Source organism: Bos grunniens, chromosome 16 (assembly GCF_055505025.1).
Source record: "Bos grunniens cultivar Pamir isolate PY7600 chromosome 16, Bosgru_T2T1.0, whole genome shotgun sequence".
Classification (NCBI taxonomy): Eukaryota; Metazoa; Chordata; class Mammalia; order Artiodactyla; family Bovidae; genus Bos; species Bos grunniens.
The window spans coordinates 71734097-71752206 of NC_141180.1; the positions used below are offsets into that span (position 1 = coordinate 71734097).

Sequence of the window (18110 nt, forward strand, 5' to 3'; positions counted from 1 at the left end):
ATATATATATATATATCAGCCTATATATATATATATATATATATAGGCTTCATATAATATATGAAGTGAAGTGAAGTCGCTCAGTTCTGTCAGACTCATTTGTGACCCCATGGATTGTAGCCCACCAGGCTCCTCGGTCCATGGGATTTTCTAGGCATGATTACCGGATTGGATTGCTGTTTCCTTCTCCAGAGGATCTTCCTGACCCAGGGATCAAACCCACGGCTCCTGCAGATGCTTTACTGTCTGAGCTACCAAGGAAGCCCATATATAGATATATACATATATGTATATATGTGTGTATATATATATATGTGTGTGTGTGTATATATATATATATATATATATTCTTTTTCAGATTATTTTTCACAACAAGTTATTGCAAGATATTGAGTATAGTTCCATATGCTATAAACTGTTTTAATTTCTTGTTGATTTTTAAATTTTGTTCATCCGATATGGAATCCATTCAGTTATTTTGTTGTTATTGTTAGTTTTCCACAGTTTAGGAATGCCACCCCACAACTTTCTTGGCTCCGTAATTTTTGCTAAGAAATTTACACTTAATGTTGGCAACAAATTTTTTAATAATAAGTAGCTTCTCTTCTTTTGATTTCAGGGTGCTCTCTTTTTCTTTAGACAGTTCAATTATCATGTATCTCATTGTGGATACTGTTTTATTCATTTTTCTTGGAAATCATCACGTATCCTTTTTGTGTAAAATCATGTCTTCCATCACATTTGGGAAGTTTTTAGCTATTGTATCTTCACATACTCTGTCAGTTTCTCCTCTCCCACTGAGACTCCTACTTTTCATATATCAGTAAATGTGATGATGTCTTACAGGCCTTTTATTGCTCTGTGTATATGTGTGTGTGTATGTTTTTTTCTCCATACATCTCACCTTTTTCTTTCTTTCTTTTTTTTTAAATCTCTATTAGTTTTTGTTTCTGCTCCTATGACTGGATAGCTCCAATTGATCTCTCTTATATATAAATTTTTGTGTTACTTAAATCTCCTGTTGAAATTCTCTAGTGATTTTTATTTATTTTACTAAATAATATTTCAAAGTGCTCCAACTATTTTTAAGTTTCCTTCTTGATTTGATATTTATTTGATTACTATAAGCCTTTGACTTTTTTCAAGAGTTAAAAAATTCTGATACTTTTTGTTTCCTATTACTTTGTAGAGAGAAAAATCTATGCCACCATTTTGTACATTTTATTCTTTACAGCTGCAGAATTTTGGTTCAGTTCGTTTTTTATAGTTTCTGTGTCTTTATTGATGTCATATGATTCCTGCGGCATTAATTGCATGATATCCTTTAGCTATGTGCATAGTTCCATTTACGTCTGTGACTGACACAGTAGAGACTTAGAGTCCGTTTCTAGTAAATCCAATGTCTATGCTTCCCACAGAGACAATTTTGGTTAAATTTCCTGTGTGTGGGGCATACTTTTTTTTTTTTTTACATGCTTCATTATTTTTTTTGTTGAAACCTGAACACTGTAAATAGTATGACTTGTGAATTCTGGAGATTAGATTCTTCTGCCACCTTAAAATTTCTTGTTCTTGGTTTTTCTGCTTTGTAATTGGTTGGATTTTTAGTGAGTTTTCTAGTCTATGATTGTAAAGAACGTATTCATTGATATGTGTGGCCTGCAGTCTCTCTTCTTTTATCTTCTGATTTGACAGATGCCTTTGAATGTTTAGAGACAAAAATAAAACCCCAAATTCTCTTAGTCTTTGCAGATTGGCTCTGTGTTGCAACACTCCTTTAACACTTGGATGGCCAGTTACAGACCTTGCTTAGTTTTCATTTCATTTGTGCAGAGCCTGAGCTAAAAGTTTACGGTCTTCCCAGGTTCTTTTGTTTTTAACAAAAAACTTCCCCTGGGTTTGCACTTGGCTTTCCTATGCACTTGGCTTCCTATATTCCCCAATACTCATGTGATATTTTCAATTCTATAATTCTTCAAAGACCCTTTCTCCACAGATTTTCCTCTCAGGCTTTTGGCAGTCTTTTATTGTCCCTCAAATTGCAATCATGTGCTCTAGGCAGCAGTGGGTTCTTTACTTGCCTTCCATGGTTTTTGAGAAATACCCTCTGTGTAGCCACTTTTCTGCCCTGAGAAAGTTCTTGATCAGGTGAAGCAGAGGCAAGTGCTTTCACCATTCCTACAAGTAAGTGTTAGACTAAAACAGATAAAAATAACTATTTGAGAACAAGATCAGCTTTCCTTCCTCCAGAGTAAGGGACCAGAATGCCAAACTGGAATACTGGTTGTCATTTTAAGACCATCTTGGAGACAGGAGAGAGGTAGGACAAAGGCAAGTACTTCAAAACTCCCCAACTTGGCTGCTATACGTCTTTGTTGCTTCCCTGGTGGCTCAGTGGTAAAGAATCTGCCTGCAATTGGAGAGGCAGGTTTGATCCTTCAGATGGAAAGATCCCCTGGAGAAGGAAATGGCAACCCATTCCAGTATTCTTGCCTGGGAAATCTCATGGACAGAGGACCCTGGTGGGCTATAGTCCACAGGGTTGCAAAAGAGTCAGACATTACTTAGTGACTAACAACAAAAATAAGCCTTTGACTTCTTCTTCTTCTTTTTTTTTTTTTTTTCATTAAGAGTTAAAAAAAAGTAAATCTGACAGTTTTCATTCACTTTGATTGTGTTTGTAGAGGGACAACCCCTTTGGAACTACCTACTCCTCCATATTCACTCACATCAAACACAAACTGCTAGCATATTTTTACATTAGAAATAAATCTAATATTATTTGAATGAAACTGTAATACATTCTCTAATATTTATGTGAGATGTATGTGTGTGTCTGTTTGTATATGTGTGTTATCAGGTTTCTTTTTCAGTCTTCATTTTCTAATGTATTCCTAGAGAATTATTTTACTTGGACATATTTCTTTCCTGAAAGTAACTATATCAAAGAATAAATAGAATGTCAGATTATATAATTTTTCTTTATTAATTTTTATTAGAGTATAGTTGATTTACAATGTTGTATAAGTTTCTGCTGTACAGCAAAGTGAATCAATTATATATATATATATATATATATATATATATATATATATCCACTTTTTAAAGATAACTTTTCCCATATAGGTCATTACCAAGTATTGAACAGAGTTCCCTGTACTATAGAGTAGGTTCTTATTAGTTGTCAGTTCTATATATAGTAGTGTGTGCATGTCAATCCCAGTCTCCCAATTTATCCCTCCTTCTTCCTTTTGCCCTTGGTAATCATATTTGCTTTCTACACCTGTGAATCTCTGTTTCATAAACAAATTCATTTGTAACATATTTTTAGATTCTACATATATGTGATATCATAGGACATTTACTTTTCTCTGTCTGACTTATTTCACTCAGTATGACAATCTCTAGATCCCTCCATGTCACTGCAAATGACACTATTTTGTTCTTTTTTATGGCTTAGTAATATGCCATTATATATAACATGTACATCTTTATCCATTCATCCATCAATGGTCATTTTTGCTGCTTTCATGTTCTGGTTATTGTAAATAGTGCCTCAGTGAACAGTTAGGGTACATTTAAATTATTTCTGGAGCAATATATTTATAATCTCACATTTTCACTTGAGCATAGGTTTGTTCAACATAGAACTGAATTTTCATAAAGTTTACTTTGCTTCACAGTCTATGCCAAAGTCTAGATAATTAAAATAAAGAAATAGGTATAAGAAAAGAGGATGTTCACTTTTTTTAATTAATTTTATTTTATTTTTTAACTTTACAATATTGTATTGGTTTTGCCATACATCAACATGAATCCACCACAGGTATACCTGTGTTCCCCATCCTGAACCCTCCTCCCTCCTCCCTCCCCATACCATTCATCTGGGTCGTTCCAGTGCACCAGCCCCAAGCATCCAGTATCGTGCGTCGAACCTGGACTTGGTGACTCGTTTCATATATGATAATATACATGTTTCAATGACATTCTCCCAAATCATCCCACCCACTCCCTCTCCCACAGAGTCTGAAAGACTGTTCTATACATCAGTGTATCTTTTGCTGTCTCGTACACAGGGTTATTGTTACCATCTTTCTAAATTCCATATATATGCATTAGTATACTGTATTGGTGTTTTTCTTTATGGCTTACTTCACTCTGTATAATAGGCTCCAGTTTCATCCACCTCATTAGAACTGATTCAAATGCATTCTTTTTAATGGCTGAGTAGTACTCCATTGTGTATATGTACCACTGCTTTCTTATCCATTCATCTGCTGATGGACATCTAGGTTGCTTCCATGTCCTGGCTATTAACATCTGAGGAATTCCATAATTTGAAATTCTAAGTCCCAGTTTTATTTTCTTGTTTATCTTTCCTGGCTTATTTTCAAGTATACCAATTTATTTCTTGCAATTTTCCTAAGGTAGCCAGACTGTTGAGGACAAAATACAAAACTAATACAATTTGTAAAGTTTAAAAATAAAATAAAATTAAAAAAAAATAAAAAATAAATAAAAATAAATAAGTAAATATAAAAATATAGAATGTAATAATTTGCAATGTCTATTATTATGAAATTCAAATGTAGGGGGAAAGCACACAAAGAGATTTATTTCCATATAGTATTGTGAGCAATACAGATAGATATATGTACAGGATTCTATGGAACCACAGATCAACACTTTACATAACATGATATTTAAAGCAATAGTGATTAATAGAGTACTTTAAAGGTGATAACTTGGATTATTGAAATGTCCTTATAGGCAATGGCATGAGAAAAGGCATAGAGGTACAAATAAAATTAGTTTTATATAAAAAGAAACTATCATTGAGAGAGAATCAAAAGTGGACCATTGCTAGTGGGTATAAAAAGAATGAGAACTGTATAGATAGTAGAACTTCCCAGATAGCACAGTGGTAAAGAATTTCCCTGCCAATACAGGAGACACAGGAGACTCAAGTTCGATCTCTGGATGGGGAAGATTCTCTGGAGGAGGAAATAGCAACCCGCTCCAGTATTTTTGCCTGGATAACCCCATGGACAGAGGTTCCTGGCAGACTACAGTCCCTGCATTTGCAAAGAGTCAGACACAACTGAGTGACTAAGCATGCATGCTTGTCCTCTAGACAGTTATTATCAGAGGAAAAATAATACTTCAGAAAGATTCTTTATGTTTTCCTAAATCAACCTTGTTTATCTGTTACTTGAAGTGCAGATTCAGAATGGTAATTATTGGAGAAATGAGAACTGAGACATAAAGGTCATTGTCTGCTTTAATTTTAACACGACATGCTCACTAGAGCTCTGGATAAAGATAACTTCCTCATCAGGATTTGCTAGAGAATTACTGCAATTATGTGTCTGAGGAGGCACAATTGAGTGGCAGCTTTGGTCATTGACACAGAGTGAGAGCATGAGAGCTCATTACTGTGTGTTATCATATGTGTGATTCTATCTTTCTTTCCATTTGTTTAAGAAAAAAAAATGATTCATTTTTACTTTTGGATTTTTACTTTGAGATCTTTGGTATAATTTCACTTAAATTTCCCCTTTAAATTACTGAAGATAACACAGGAGTAAAATACAATATTGAATGTGTATAAGAGGACAAAAAGACATATAATGAAAAATAAAACATTTTATCAACTACATTTCTTATAATAACTTACAATTAAGAATAATACCTTTATCTTATAATTATTCCTGGTGATTTTCATTCTATTTCTTGTGGATATTCTATATTTTGAACCATGTATGTGAGAATAAAAAAGTACATGACTGGCTGGCCAGCAGGTAAGAATTTGCTGAGACAAGGCATACAATCCACAGCCATCCATTCAGGCCATGTTGCCTCTTGACCCCAGTGCCCCAGTACTGTTTTTGTAGCCACAGAGGGGCCAGGGTGGTCTTGGCCTTTCCTCTAGCACCACCAGCCAGAGGTAAGAGGGTTTTGACACTTGGAAATCTGAGCTGAGCTGAAGGGGAGGGAAGTCTATGGCGATGGAGTCTAGTCTGGGCAGAGTAGTTTCTTAAAGAATGGTCTTGGCATACTTTCTTGGTAAAACTTTCAGGCCTCACTGGCCATTGGAAGATTTTTGGACCCAAGTTCTGTGCATTTTCTGGGTTCTAGATATAGGGCCCGATTTCATTCATTTTGAAGGGGGTTTACTCTGTTCACGCTCCATTTCATAGATTCAAATGGTCAGAAGAGTCAAATCTCTTTGTGATTTCTGACCTAAGCAAGAACCAAAAAACACATTTCAATGCTCCTTCCCACATTCACAGGAAAATTATGTCTTCTTCTCTTTCTAAAGAGCTGAGACAGAAGTACAAGGTTCAGTCCTTGCCCATCTAAAAGGATAGTGAAGTTTTCAGAAAGTACAAGTTGTAGGAGGGCACTACAAAGGGCAGCAAATTAGCAAAGCAGTCCAGGTTTACACGAAGAAATGTGTCAACTACACTGAAGAAATGCAGCAGAAGAAGGCTAATGGTACAACTCTCTATGTGGGCATTCACCCCAGCAAGGTGGTTAACACTAGACTAAAACCAAAGACTGCATAAAGATCCTGGAAGGGAGAGCCAAATCTGACCAAGTAGGAAAAGAAAAGGGCAAATATAAGGAAGAAACAATGGAGAAGATGCAGGAATAAAGTCATCTTGTCAACAGCTTTCATTAAAAACTGTTAAAATTATTTAAAAACATACATGACTGTCCTTTTCATTAGAAATAATTAAATTTTAGTTCAGTTCAGTCACTCAGTCGTATACAACTATTTGCATCATAATGGATGGCAGCATGCCAGGCTTCCCTGTCCATCACCAATGACTGGAGCTGTCTCAGACTCATGTCCATTGAGTGGGTAATGCCATCCAACATCTCATCCTCTGTTGTCCCCTTCTCTACCTGCCTTAAATCTTTCCCAGCATCAGTGTGTTTTCCGAAGAGTCAGATCTTTGCGTTAGGTGGCCAAAGCATTGGAGCTTCAGCTTCAGCATCAGTCCTTCCAGTGAATATTCAGGACTTTTAGGATGGACTGGTTAGATCTTCTTGCAGTCCAAGGGATCCCAAGACTCTTCAACAACACAGTTCAAAAGCATCAATTTTTTTTGATTTCTTTATGGTCCAACTCTCACATCCATACGTGACTATGGTAAAAACCATAGCTTTGACTAGACAGACATTTCTTGGCAAAATAATGTCTCTGCTTTTTAATAAGGTGTCGAGGCTGGTCATAACTTTTCTTTCAAGGAACAAGCACCTTTAATTTGATGGCTGCAGTCACCATTTGCAGTGACTTTGGAGCCAAAAAAAATAAAATAAAATAAAGTCTCTCACTGTTTCTATTGTTTCTCCATCTATTTGCCATGAAGTGAGAGGACCAGATGCCATGATTTAGTTTTCTGAATATTGAGTTTTAAGTCAACTTTTTCACTCTCCTCTTTCACTTTCATCAAGAGGCTCTTTAGTTCTTCTTCACTTTCTGTCATAAGGGTGGTGTCATCTGCATATCTGAGGTTATTGATATTTCTCCTGGCAATCTTGATTCCAGCTTGTACTTCCTCCAGCCCGGCATTTCACATGATGTAATCTGCATATAAGTTAAATAAGCAGGGTGACAATATACAGCCTTGATATACTCCTTTTCCTATTAGGAACCAGTCTGTTGTTCCATGATCAGTTTTATCTGTTGCTTCTTGACCTGCATACAGATTTCTCAGGAGACAGGTAAGGTGGTCTGATATTCCCATTTCTTGGAGAATTTTCCACAGTTTGTTGTGATCCACCCAGTCAAAGGCTTTGGTATAGTCAATAAAGCAGAAATAGATGATTTTCTGGAACTCTTTCTTTGCCTGTGATCCAGAAGTTGTTGGCAATTTGACATCTGGTTCCTCTGCCTTTTCTAAATCTACCTTGAACATCTGGAAGTGCACAATTCACGTACTGTTGAAGCCTGGCTTGGAGAATTTTGAGCATTACTTTGATAGCATGTGAGATGAGTGCAATTGTGTGGTAGTTTGAGCATTCTTTGGCATTGCCTTTCTTTGGGATTGGAATGAAAACTGACCTTTTCCAGCTCTGTGGCCACTGCTGATTGGCCACAATTTGCTGGCATATTGAGTGCAGCACTTTTACAGCATCATCTTTTAGGATTTGAGATAGTTCAACTGGAATTCCATCACCTCCACTAGTTTTGTTTGTACTGATGCTTCTTAAGGCCCATTTGACTTTGCATTCCAGGATGTCTGATTGTAGATGAGTGATCACTCCATCATGGTTGTCTGGGTCATTAAGATATTTTTTGTATAGTTCTTCTCTATTCTTGCCACCATTTCTTAATATCTTCTGCTTCTGTCATTTCCATACTGTTTCTGTCCTTTATTGTGCCCATCTTTGCATGAAATGTTCCCTTGCTATCTCTAATTTTCTTGAAGAGATCTTTAGTCTTTCCCATTCTAGTTTTTTTCTTTTTTTCTTGCATTGATCACGGAGGAAGGCTTTTTTTTTTTTTTTTTTTTTAATCTCTCCTTGCTATTCTTTGGAACTCTGCTCTCAAATAGGTATGTCTTTCCTTTTCTCCTTTGCCTTCACTTCTCTTCTTTTGTCAGTTATTTGTAAGGCCTCCTCAGACAACCATTTTGCCTTTTTACATTTTTCACTCCTTGGAGATGGTCTTGATCACTGCATCTGGTACAATATCTGAAACTCCATCCATAGTTCTTCAGGCAGTCTGTCTATGAGATCTAATCTTTTGAATCTGTCACTTCCACTGTATAATCATAAGGGATTTGATGTGGGTCATATCTTAATGGTCTAGTGGTTTTCCCTACTTTCTTCAATTTCAGTCTGTATTTTGCAATAAGGAGTTCATGATCTGAGTTACAGTCAGCCCATGGTCTTTTTTTTTTTTTTTTCCTGACTATATAGAGCTTCTCCACCTTTGGCTGCAAATAATGTGATCAATCTGATTTCAGTATTGACCCTCTGGTGATGTCCACGTGTAAAGTCTTCTCTCATGATGTTGGAAGAGTATGTTTACTATGACCAGATCATTCTCTTGGCAATACTCTGTTAATATTTGCCCTGTTTCATTTTGTTCTCCAAGGCCAAATTTGTCTGTTACTCCAGGTATCTCTTGACTTCCTACATTTGCATTCGAGTCCCCTATAATGAACAAGATGTGTGTGTGTGTGTGTGTGTGTTAGTTCTAGAAGATCTTGTAGGTATTCATAGAACCATTAAAATTCAGCTTTTTCAGCATTACTGGTTGGAGCATAGATTTGGATTACTGTTATATGAATGGTTTGCCTTGGAAACAGTGATCATTCTGTCACTTTTGAGATTGCATCCAAGTATTGCATTTCAGACTTTTTTGTTGACTATGAGGGCTACTCCATTTCTCCTAAGGGATTTTTGCCCACAGTAGTAGATACAATGGTCATCTGAGTTAAAGTGACCCATCCCAGTCCATTTTAGCTCACTGCTTCCTTAAATGTCATTGTTTACTCTTGCCATCTCTTGTTTGACCACTTTCAACATACCTTGATTCATGGGCCTAACATTCCAGGTTTCTATGCAATATTGTTCTTTACAGTACTGGACTTTACTTCCATCACCAGTCACATCCACAACTGGGTGTTGTTTTGCTTTGGCTCCATCTCTTCATTCTTTCTGGAGTTATTTCTCCACTGATCTCTATTAGCATATTGGGCACCTACTGACCTAGGGAGTTCATCTTTCAGTATCCTATCTTTTTGCCATTTCATACTGTTCATGGGGTTCTCAAGGAAAGAATACTGAAGTGGTTTGCCATTCCTTTCTCCAGTGGATCATGTTATTTCAGAACTCTCCACCATGACCTGTATGTCTTGGGTCGCCCTACAGAGCATGTCTCATTGTTTCATTGAGTTAGACAAGGCTGAGGTCCAGCCTTGTGATCAGTTTGATTAGTTTTCTGTGATTGTGGTTTTCATTCTGTCAGAATTAAATTTTAACAACCTCAAAATTTTTTGTTTGAATCAAAAAGCACAAAATGGATAAATAATTTATATATCTCAAAGTAAGACCTGAGGACAATTCTATTAATATATTCCATATAAACATGGAATACAAATAAAATATGATTATAATATTTGGATTATATCCACAGTATTTATGATTTGGGGGAAAATATGCAATGTATTCTAAAGTATATAGTACATTCTATCAGTACCTATAATCTTAGTGCGAGGAGAAATTCCTCATGATTATTTTGTTTTTACATTTTGTTCTACTGTTCTTTCAATACTTGATATGTTCTTCATCCACTCCTAAAATCTTATAGCCCTTCATTTCTCATTTAATCTTGTCTTCTGCTTTTCACCAAATCCTGTCATGTTCAAATTTTCAGTTATTCCTCAGCATGTGTAGCCTCCTCTTGTTTTTTTTTTTTTTTATCCTAGAGACAGCATTTCACAAATATCAATACTATAAATTTGAAGATTTGGTAGTTCTAATCTGTCACATTTTTATGTACTGGCATGTGTTCTCAAGTTATTCCATGCTGTATCTTGTCTAAATTTGTTAGCTTCTGTATGTGTTAGAATTATGTTAAGTAAATGGATCCAAAAACAACAAAAAATTATCTTAAAAAATAGGTTTACTTTGACTCAGAAGAGGGACAGTCTAGAGTGATGACTGAAGCTGTGACTGGTCAGTGTATCATCTTCAAGCTCTTCTCATAGTTTTACGTTGTCATCTACAACACTGGCTTTATGCTCTAATTCTACTCATAATTATGGGATATTTATTGGGTTGAGATGGGCCCAAGTTTTTCATTCATGGTGTTTAAGATTATTTGTCTTGGTGCATTTAGATTGCTGTAACAAAATATTGTAAACTGGGTGAATTATAAACAACAGAAATTTATTTCTCATAGTTCTGGAAGTTGAAAATCCAAGAACAAGATGGGGAGATTTGATAAAATCTACTTCTTGGTTCATACAAGTATGGCAGCTTCCTGCTGTGTCTTGACATGGAAGGAGGGGAAATGGAGCTCTCCTGAGCTTTCTGATAAGGACATCATCGAAATGTGCTAATCATTTTCCAAAGACTTTGCCTCCTAATTCTATGACTTTAAAGGGTAAGATTTTAGCCTGTGAATTTTGGGGGTACATAAATATTCAGACCCTAGCACTATTAATTATTTTAGTATGGAGGAAAGTTTCTTATATCTCATTTACTGTGTTGGACTATATCTATTCATGGACCAGTCTCCGCTGACTGAAGAATATTATTGAAGAATAATAGTAGGCCCACATTCTTCACAAAATACAAAACAGAACAAAAAACAAGAAAATAAAAAGAAAGACCTGTCAAGGGATAAATGTCCCTAAGCATCAAAGACCAAACAGATTCTTCAGACACCTGATGTGAAGAGCCAACTCATTGAAAAAGACCCTGATACTGGCAAAGATTGAAGGCAGGAGTAGAAGAGAATAACAGAGGATGAGATGGTTGGATGGCATTACCAACTCAATGGATATGAAGTTCAGCAAACTCTGGGAAATAATGAAGGACAGGGAAGCCTGGCTTGCTGCAGACCATGTGGTCACAAAGAGTTAGACATGTTTAGTGACAAAAACAACAGGATGGTGTAAATTTAGGTAATCATCTACAATGTTCTCTTCCACTGCCTCAAATACCAGAGCTGGTTAAGGTGATATGTTGAGCTTTCTTCTAGCTTAACGTTTCCTAATCTTTGAGATACAGTATATATTGCCCAGATAAAACTGCTGAGTTTTGCCAATTCAACATAACATCAATGACCAAAAATTTTTGTGAAAATTAAAAGTATGTAATTATTTAAATGGTAATGATATTTACATTAGAAATACATTATTACAGTAAACTGTATGTTACAAAGGATTGGAAGAGATGTAATCACTGAACTTTGCCTAAAGCACTATAGAAACTGAATTTGGAAGGGAAACTGCTTTTCTGGAAAAATGACAGAATGAACTTCAGACTACTTCTTGGCTAAAAATAAACCTGATGTGAATGAACACCAGTGGAGAAGGAAATGGCTACCCACTCCAGGGTTCTTACCTGGAAAATCCCATGGACAGAGGAGCCTGGAGAGCTACAGTCCATGGGGTCTCAAAAAGTGAGACATGACTTGGCGACTGAGCAAGCAGCATGAATGAACAGCAAAAGCAAAAAGCCAAATGATTATATGTTCTTACTTAAATATGCCCTCATTTAGAGCCTGGTTCCTCTATGATTATATTATCTTAATGGTTACATACAAATTAAAGACTGCTCCTTACCTGGTCTTTATTTATCATTAGGGAATTGTGCTGTTTCAGCCTGTTTTATCAGGTGGATGATGGTGCTAGGAGTTGAGGGAGCAGCTTGAACATTCTGGATATATAGAGAAAAAAGAACTGAAAGAGAGCAGGAAGACAACATACTATGTTAAAATGAGAATTAATAATTTTAGGAGGGTGGTGCAAAACTTTATTTAAAAACCAAAATTTGATAATGTAGCTATTATCATACTATTTTGAGTAACCACGAAGATAATATTTAATATAGTCTCCTTAGTTTGATTCCTCTTCCTAAGTATGCATTGTTGTTCAGTAACTCAGTCATATCTGACCCTGTGGCCCCATAGATTGCAGCATTCCAGACTTCCCTGCCTTTCACCATCTTCTGGAGCTTGTTCAAACTCACATCCATTGAGTCAATGATGCCATACAACCATCTCATCCTCTGTCATCCCCTTCTCCTCCTGCCTTCAAATTTTCCCAGAATCAGGGGCTTTTCTAATGAGTCAGCTCTTTGCATTAGTTGGCCAAAGTATTGGAGTTTCAGCTTCAGCATCAGTCCTTCCAAAGAATATTCAGGATTGATTTCCTTTAGGACTGACTGGTTTGATCTCCTTGTAGTCCAAAAGACTCTGAATCGTCTTCTCCAACACCACAGTTCAAAAACATAAATTCTTCAGTGCTCAGCCTTTTTTATGGTCCATTTCTCACATCTGTACCTGACTACTGGAAAAACCATCGCTTTGACTATATGGACTTTTGTCAGTAAAGTGATAGCTCTGCTTTTTAATATGCTATCTAGCATATTATTTTGCCATAACTTTCCTTCCAAGAAGCAAGCATCTTTTAATTTCATGGCTTCAGTCATCATCCACAGTGATTTTAGAGCCCAAGAAGAGAAAATCTGTCACTGGTTTTACTTTTTCCCCTTCTATTTGCCATGCATTGATGTGACCTGTTGTCACCATTTTAGTTTTTTGAATGCTGAGTTTCAAACAAGCTTTTTCACTTTCCTCTTTCACCATTATCCAGAGGCTCCACTAGTTGCAGAAGACATAGTTATTTACGTAGAAAATACCAAGGAATCTACCAAAAATAATTCTAGAATCCTTGACAAATAAGTAAGTTAGGCAAGGTTTCAGGACACATAGTAAATAACTAAAAGCAGTTTTTTTCTATATACTGAAAAATACAAGGGAAAACCAAATTTGAAAACACAGCAACTTTAGTCATCACTCACCCTAAAAAATGAAGTATGCAGGGATAAGTATATCCAAACATCTATAGTAGCTGAATGTTAAAAAATATTAATACCTAGTGAAAAAAATCCAGGAAAATCTAAGTAAATGGAGAGATATAACATGTTTGTGAATTGGAATACTAAACTAGCAAGTGTCAACTCTCCTTAAATTGATCTATATTGATTGATCTATATTTTTAAGCAATTCCTATTAATACAAAGTTACTTGCATACTATGAAACTAAATCATTGGTCATATGTGATTTGCAAATAATTTGCCTCAGTTTGCATTGTCTTTAATCTACTTAACATATTCTTTATGAAGAACAAAACCTTTTATTATTAAGCAAGTTAGTTTATATATTTTAAAATTTTTATTGGTCATGCTTTTGGGGTCTTGAGTAAGAGGTGCCTTTTGTTTGTTTTTAATTTTACCTCAGGTACCAATGTTTTTTTTTCTTACACTTCTAATTTTTTATTTTGTTTTACATTTAAGTCTACTATGCATTTGGTTAAGCTTTTTTTTTTTTTTTTTGCTCTTCTTTTAACTTATTTTTTATTAGACTTTTTATTTTGCATGGGCTTTCCAGGTGACTCAGTGGTAAAGAATCACCTGCCAATGCAGAAGACATGGGCTTGATCCTGGTTCAGGAAGATTCCCTAGAGAAGGAAATGGCAACCCACTTTAGGATATTCTTGTCTGGGAAACCTTACGGACAGAGGAGCCTGGTGGGCTACAGTCCGTAGGGTCACAAAAACCTGGGTATGATGTAGCAACTAAACAACAACAATAACAAATAGCTTATTAGCAATGTTGTGATAGTTTTAGGTAGAAAGCAAATTAGCTCAGTCATACACATACATGTACACATTCTCCCCCAAACTCCCCTCCCGTCCAGGCTGCCACATGGCAATGAGCAGTGTTCCCTGTGCTATCCATAGTTCCTTGTTGGTATCCATTTTAAACACAGTAGTGTGTACCTGTCCATCCCAAACTCCTTAACTATCCCATCTGCCCCCATTTTCCTCCCTGGCAATCAAAAGTCTTTTCTCTAAGTCTGTGAGTCTGTTTCTCTTTTGTAAATAAGTTCATTTGTATCATGTCTTTTTAGATTCTATATATAAAGCATGTCATAAGATAATTCTCCTTCTCTGACTTACTTCATTCATTATGACAGTGTCTAGTTCCATCTATGTTGCTGCAAATGACATTATTTCATTCTCTTTTTGATGACTATGTAATGTTCTATTGAATATATGTACCACATCTTCTTTATCTATTCCTCTGTTGATCAATTTAGGTTTCTTCCATGTCTTGGCTATTGTACAATGAAGATTGGGGTGCATTCTTACTTTGGGGACATGTTTTCCTTGGTTATATGCCCAGGAGCAGGACTGATTGGTAATATGGCAGTTCTATTTTTATTTTTTTAAAGAGTCTCCATACTGTTCTCCACAGTTGCTGTAGCAATTTCCATTCCTATTAACAATATAGGAAGGTTCTGTTCTCTTCCCACTCTCTCTAGCATTTATTGTTTGTGGATTTTTTGATGAGAGCCATTTTGACTGCTATGAGGTGATATCTCACTGTAGTTTTGATTTGAATTTCTTTTATAATTAGTGATTAGTGATGTTGAACACCTTTTTTCATGTGCCTTTTGGCAATCTGTATGTCTTTGGAGAAATGTCTGTTTAGATCTTCTGCCCATTTTTTAGATTGGACTGTTTGTTTTGATGATATTGAGCTTCATGAGCTGTTTGTATATTTTGGAGACTAATCCTTTGTTGGTCACATCATTTGCAAATATTTTCTCCCAATCTGGAGGTGTCTTTTGTTTTGTTTATTGTTTCCTTTGCTGTGCTGCTGCTGCTGCTGCTAAGTCGCTTCAGTCATGTCCGACTCTGTGCGATCTCATAGATGGCAGCCCACCAGGATCCCCCGTCCCTGGGATTCTCCAGGCAAGAACACTGGAATGGGTTGCCATTGCCTTCTCCAATGCATGAAAGTGAAAAGTGAAAGTGAAGTCATTCAGTCGTGTCCGACTCTTAGCGACCCCATGGACTGCAGCCCACCAGGCTCCTCTGTCCATGGGACTCTCTAGGCAAGAGTACTGGAGTGGGGTGCCATTGCCTTCTCCACCTTTGCTGTGCACAAGATTTTAAGTTTAAGTAGGTCCCATTTGTTTATTTTTTGTTTTATTTCCATTTTTCTGGGAGACAAAAAAATGTTGGTATGATTTATGTCAGAGAGTGGTATGCCTATATTTTCCTCTAGGAGGTTTACAGTGTCTGGTCTCACATTTGGGTCTTCAATCTATTTTGAGCTTATTTTTGTGTATCATGTTAAACAATAATCTAATTTCCTTTACACATAGATATACAGTTTTCCCAGAGCCATTTGTTGAAGAGACTGTCATTCTAACACTGTGTAGTCTTGCAGTCTTTGTTGAGTAAGCTTTGCATAAGATGTGAAATTTAGGTTGAGTTTTAATTATCCAATATCATTTGTTGATAAGATCATTCCTATTCCACTTATTTGCTTTGACACACTTGTCGAAAATTAGCTGACTGTTTCTGGGTGGGTCAGTTTCTGGCTTCTTGATTCTGTTCCTTTAATCCATGTGTCCTTAACCCTGCCAATAGTACATTTTTTTTTTTTAACTTAGCTATATGTTGTCTTAAAATCAGATGGTATAATTCTTTCAATTTTTTTCTTTTTCAAAATTGTTTTGGTTTCCTTGGATTTTTTTTTTAATGAGTAACTAAATTAGGTACATGTACAAAGAATACTGTTGGGATTTTAGTAGGAATTGTGCTCTACTGCATATGCAAGGAGCAGGAAGTCAGAAAAAAATTTACACTATTTTTTTTTTTATTAATACAATCCGAACACTTCAATGTTAAAGTACATTCATCCTGCTTATCTTTTATCCCCCTAAAAATTGGATCATTTTCCCCTAAGATTTAGGAAAAACTTTCTCTTCCCTCATTTGCTTCTTTGAGATCATGTCTTGTCTTGACCTTGAATCTTTCATAAATTGAAATGCTCTAGTCCTTTTTCTGGAGCACTGATGCCTATCATTTGATCTCATATATTAGTACAACCACTAAGTACTTATTCTGCATCACAAGAAGCATTTAGAAATATTTGACTAGGTATGAAATGTGCAGGGTCAAATACACAAAGCAGTATCATTATTAAAAGTTGCTTGGCACTTAGAATGAATTCTGAGTTTAAAATGTCTGTTGTAATTCTTTCATCTTCCTAGATAGGCCCTGTAAAGTGTCTGAGACTCCTATCTGGCTGCACAGCAGCATCTTCAGGTGGGAGCCCGACCTTGTTATCATCCCTCCCCAGAACCCATGACTTCTGAAGGAGAGAAGTCAGTACTCATGCACCTTTATACTTGAGAGGTCAGATTCACTCTGCACTTCAATCCTTCCTTATGTAGACAGTACATTCTGAGGGACCAGGTTAATATTTCCTTCCTTAGTAACTCAAGAGGGCAAACTCTACAAGGTGAGATTGAATTCAGACTCATCCATTTACTATGTGACCCTATAAATTTGTTTTCTTTCTTGATTTCATTGATCTCAGTGGCATCACCTGTAAAAGCATTACTGTTGTTCTTGTTGCAGCAAAACCAAATTCTATCCTCAGTAAATTGCAATTATTCCCTTGATCTTTTCTGGAATCTACCCTGTATATACATGATCTTCTTGACATGGACAAGTGATAACACTGAGTTATTTTTATGGTAACTCACATTCTTATATGAAAAATAATGTATTAAAAAGCTTATTCAATCTGAATTCCAAATTTTGTCTGGATGACATTTCTTGAAAGGAGAATCTGGACTATTTCTATCCTCATGGGACTCACTGGCGCCTGCATCACCTTTAGTCATCATATTAAGCTTGTTCTTCCAGCATACATATCCCCTTAAGTGTGTGCCATGATAAATAAGGGTAGAGAAAATTAATTCTTCTTCTACTTTAAATTTCTTCTTCACTAAGGGCAACCGTTGTGGGAAGGGAGAGATGAGGGCTAGATGGCAGAATCATGTCTTTTGTGTTGCTTTTCCAGAAATATTTCTAATTAGCCACTCCTGAATTGACTAGTTGTAGCTAGGCCAGTTTTGAAAATTGCTTGGATGACTGACATATTGTCTCTATGATCCATGGAATAAGTATGTTTTTATATTCCTGTTAACAAAAGATCCTAAGACTAATAATACATTGGCTTCTGTCTAAATTACCATATACCCACTTAGATGCTGTCACAAATTCTACCCTAATTTACTGATTTGAGATCATATATAATTCCTATCATACCATTAAACTCATTCACTTCTCTTCCTCCAGTTCCTGGTTAGTTGGTGACATTTCAGCATTGTATAGTAACCACTACTCAAAATCCTTTCTCTAGTTCCCACAAATGTCTCTGGTTTCTTTGCTCTCAACAGAAATTCAACTCTTGCTTGACAGACTGCCACACAATAAGTAAAATCCATTCAAATGTGCACGCCTTTAACCAAATAACAAATTTGGATAAA

General features: G+C 36.0%; 1 pseudogene; it reads left to right on the forward strand.

Moving 5' to 3' along the window:
* Nucleotides 1–6658, forward strand: part of LOC147356990 (large ribosomal subunit protein uL24 pseudogene) — a 39005-nt pseudogene extending 32347 nt beyond the window's left edge.
* The last annotated feature ends 11452 nt before the right edge of the window (nucleotides 6659–18110 follow it).